Source organism: Apium graveolens, chromosome 9 (genome assembly GCF_009905375.1).
Source record: "Apium graveolens cultivar Ventura chromosome 9, ASM990537v1, whole genome shotgun sequence".
NCBI classification, from domain to species: Eukaryota; Viridiplantae; Streptophyta; class Magnoliopsida; order Apiales; family Apiaceae; genus Apium; species Apium graveolens.
The window spans coordinates 125,656,066-125,660,925 of record NC_133655.1 but is presented as its reverse complement, the minus strand read 5'-3'; the positions used below and the strand labels follow the sequence as shown (position 1 = coordinate 125,660,925).

The 4,860-nt window shown below is 38.4% G+C and overlaps 1 non-coding gene across 1 annotated transcript; it reads left to right on the top strand.

Annotated features, from left to right (window-relative positions):
* The first annotated feature begins 1,542 nt into the window (after nucleotides 1–1,542).
* Nucleotides 1,543–1,649, top strand: LOC141688497 (small nucleolar RNA R71). The gene has a single exon (XR_012561937.1). It is a non-coding gene; the product is annotated as a small nucleolar RNA R71 (small nucleolar RNA).
* The last annotated feature ends 3,211 nt before the right edge of the window (nucleotides 1,650–4,860 follow it).

Here is a 4,860-nt window from a genome sequence, read left to right as displayed (position 1 = left end):
TACATCCTGATCCAACACTCGCATGGTGAGCTCACCTTTCAGCACATCAATCAAGGTTCAGCCGGTCGCCAAGAAAGGTCTTCCCAAGATTATAGGAATCTTCTTATCCTCCTCGAAATCAAGAATTATAAAATCCGCAGGAAAGATGAGTTTATTGACCTTGACCAAAACATCCTCAACAATGCCTCAAGGATAAGTAATAAAACGATCGGCCAACTGTAAAGTCATATAAGTAGGCTTTGGATCAGGCAAGTCCAACTTCTTGAAGATTGACAAAGGCATCATATTGATGCTAGCTCCCAAGTCACATAAGCATTTGTCAAATGAAACCTTTCCAATGGTGCATGAAATAGTGAAGCTTCCAGGATCTTTAAGCTTCAGAGGCAACTTCTGTTACAGCACATCACTGCATTCCTCCGTGAGAGCAACGGTCTCTAAGTCATCAAGCTTCACCTTCCTAGAGAGAATACCTTTCATAAACTTCGCATAACTAGACATTTGTTCAAGAGCTTCGGTGAAAGGTATGTTGATGTGTAGTTTCTTGAACACCTTCAGAAAATTCTCAAACTGCTTATCCAGATTTTTCTTCTGCAGCCTCTTAGGAAAAGGAGGTGGAGAATAGATCTGTTTCTCCCCTATATTAACCTCAAGAGAAGTGTGCTTAACAGTAGTCTTCCTTGGTTCCACTTCTACTTTCTTCTGCGCTTCTTCTTCTTCAGCCTCAACTTCAGAATCTGGAGTCTTAGCTTTTTCAGGATTTGCAACCTTACCAGACCTCAATGTAATTGCTTTAACATGCTCTTTAGCTTCCTTCTTGCCTGATACTTCAGTATCGCTTGGAAGCGTGCTAGGTTGACGATTCAATAATGCATTAGCAATTTGCCCAACTGATTCTCCAAGGTCTTGATGGAAACAGCTTGGCTCTTGCACATGAGCCTCAACTCCTCCAATTCAGATTTTTCATTAGCTTGCGGTAACTGCTGAAGTTGAAGTTGTTTTCTAGGGGCATATTGCGGTTGCTGAAAACTAGGAGGGTTATACTTCTTTGCTATGTATGGCTGATAAGATTGTTGTACTGCATTCTGATTGTTACTCCAGCTGAAGTTAGAATGATTGCGGTTATTGGGATGATAAGTGGTTGAAGCTTGTTACTGTGATCTCTGAAAGTTGTTCACAAGTTGAGCTGATTCGCTAGAAATAACACACTGCTCAGTTTCATGTGCACCCCCCCCCCCACAAAGTTCACAAACACTAGTGATTTGATTAACTCCATAATTAGCCAAAGAGTCCACTTTCATCGTCAAAGCTTGAAGTTGAGCAGTTATAGCAGTAGTTGTATCCACTTCCAGAATTCTTGCTACTTTGCCATGCAACATTTTTTGCGTAGGAGTCTGGTATTCATTAGCTACCATTAGCTCAATCAACTCATAAGCTTCATTTTAGCTTTTGGCCCACAAGGCTCCACCAGACGCTGCATCGAGCATAGGTCTAGATTGTGCGCCTAAACCATTGTAGAAACAGTTTATAATCATCCAATCAGGCATGCCATGGTGTGGGAACTTCCTTAGCATCTCCTTATATCGATCCCAAGCCTCACACAGAGATTCTCCGGTTTGATGTGTAAACTAAGTAAGAGCATTCCTGATTGCAACAGTCTTCGCCATAAGAAAGAATTTAGTGAGAAACTTTTAAGCAAGATCCTCCCATTTGGTGATAGACCCTGGTGGTAGAGAATGTAACCAGCACTTTGTTTTATCCCTCAGAAAAAATGGGAAGGGTCGCAGCTTGATAGCATGTTCAGTCACCCCATTGAACTTGAAAGTGTCGCAGATCTTGATGAAATCCCTGATGTGCATGTTGGGGTCTTCTGTAGGAGAACCCTTAAACTGAACTGAGTTTTGTATCATCTGAATCGTGCTCGACTTGATCTCAAAAGTGTTAGCCGAGATGACTGGTCTGATGATGCTCGACTGAATATCATTGATCTTAGGCTGAGAATAGTCCATCAAAGCCTTAGGAATTTCTTTGATCTCCCATCTCTATTAAAGCTGGTTCCTCAACTTACTCTTCTTCTTCTACTTTCTCTTAGTCCTCAAAAAATGTCCTTCAAATCACTAAAGCTTCCTCCTCGGCTTGATCCAGAGTTCTCTTACGAGCCCGCGAACGCGAATGCATACACGCTCGTTAGAGTACCTGAAACACGACAAGGAAAAGAGTAGGTAAGTAACAATGTCCGAGTCAATGAACTTTAACGATAACTGATGACAAATACATAAACTAAAAGTTAACACCGAGTCCCCGGCAGAGCCGCCAAAAACTTGTTAGTCGCTAAACACGCGCTAATATTTCACGCAAGTACACGCGATCGCAAGTAATATAGAATTATTTCTAGTTCGTTCCCACCGAGACTGGTTAGATTAACTTTGTGATTTATGCACTTATGCAACAATGATATGGCTATTATTCAATGCTAATACGAATAACAAATTGGGTTTTGATTATACTACGATTAACTATTGAGAATTATAGCAGAGAACATTAACTAAGAGATTAAACATAGTTGAATAATATATAACACAAACATGGGATTCTAACTTCATTAAATACTTCATTCAATAGCCTTTTCATTCTTAACCTTAGCATGTAATGGTGATGACACTAATCAGATAACACGAAACTGATAAACGCCAACTTTCGTTGTACGAATACCATACTACTAGACATCCTCAAAAAAGATAGAAACTGAATAGACACCAATTATATTGAGACCCTATATGTCTATAGAATTTGATAACATAATGGTTTAATGCACAAGTTATCTATCGTGATTACATAGGGCAAGTAATATGGTTAAAATTACCTACGAATCATGCATATCAATAACACATGAACCTATGCAAGCATGGCAAGTTCTAAACCCTTAAATTCACTTTCACTTTATTAAAGATGAACACGCTATCTTATAAGTTCGCGACGCTCATAAGACGAATAAGCACAACCAAAACTGGGTTATCAACAATCATCACACACTAAGGCATCGAAACAAATTAACTAAAAAATTCCATAAATAAATCCGCTAGAACCCCACGATAACGATTAGCCCATAATATGACTCATCATCAACTTGGGTTCCGATGAAAGCATGGTATAGTAAATGTAGTCTTTATACTGAATAAATAATAAACCAAGTACGAAACAAGAGTATAGGTTCACGAATAAGAAAACTAGCATCTAAAGTTACAACTTAGAACAAAGAATCACAAGTATAAACTAGGTCTTCTTCGCCTTTGTTGAATTGTGCTAAAACGGTCTTCTTACGCCTTCTCCTTGTGCTCTAGTACGTCTCCCTGTGAAAAAGACCTTTATTTAGGTATATATAGCAGTCCATGCATAGTAGAAGTCCTCTAATCAGAAGCCCAATAGAATCAGGATTTAAATTTCTCGACCTAGAGAAAATTCCATTTTCTTCTTTTCTTGCTGCAATGAGTTGGTCTTCACGAGCTTTATTCCTTGGACACCATCCTAACACCATATTAGCATCAAATCAATGCTAATTCACCTGAATTCTGGATTAATGCCTGAAATGCAAAAACACTAAAAAATACATTAAAACACCAACAACTTGAGTACAAAAACAGCAATTCAAAGCTTAATGGAACGTTATAAAGTGTCATAAATGCCACTCAACAGTTTCAACGGATGATCTAACTGAGTTTCAACGGATGAACAAATTCAAAAGAGCAGTTGATAGTGACTTGACAGTCACATGCGTTGATTGTATTCAAATGGAATGTGGCAGCCTATTTAGGTTTTAGAGAAACATTTCCATTTTCATGCTAAACTGGAGAGATTCAAAGATGCTAAATAGAGAAATGAAGGAGCATGAAATTAGACTAGAAACATTTTGTCTTATTTGTTTGTCTTTTTATCATGTAACTTAGTGATATATAAACAAAGGGTAGCAAGTAGAATTATAAGGAGAAAATAAGTTAGTAAGAAATTACCAGAGAAATAGATAAAGCTATATCTGTAAAGAATTTCTCTCTTCTTATAAGTTCAACTTGTAAGCAGTTGTGTGCAAAGACTTGAATCACAGAGTTCTCATTTTAATATATATCTCTAGTGGATAAATTCAATCCACCAGAAAGTTTTTAAATATTTGTATTTGATTACTTTGTGTTTCATTTCTTCAATACTCTTATTCCGCACTTTAGCTAAATCAAACACTGATGTATATTCATAGTAGAACAGTTCTTAAAATTGAAAAAGTAGCCAGAATTACATTCAACCCCGCTTCTGTAATTCTTTTCTAGATTGTTTGAGAATAACAGTAAACCATTATAACTTCCACGAAAACTCGAGTATTCTTCGCGGAAGTTGGGGGAAAATGATATGGATTGAAAATACATCATAAAGACACATTTAATGTTGCATTAATTACGTTTGAAATTCTTGTCCAAAACCCAATACAAATTAGGTTGATCAAGGCCTGACACAGACTAGAAACGGCCCAAGTCGTCAAGGCCCACGGGCCGAGGTCGTCAAGGCCCACGGGCCGAGGTCGTCAAGACCCACGGGCAGAAGTCGTCTAGATCCACGAACACAAGTTGTCCACGGACTAGGCCCAACACGGCTGAAAGACAAAAGAAATGACGTCCAATATGGCCATTAACTCCTACAAGGAAGGATCTAGAATCCCTTGTCTTACCGGAGTCCTAATTACCATCTAAGTTGGAGACTTGTCCTAACACGAGTCTAACCCTAGACTCACCTCTATATAAGGGGCTTTATCCCTTAACCTAAAACTGCATTTTTTGTTATGATTCTTAACAACATAGAGATACGTAGGCATCTTGCTAG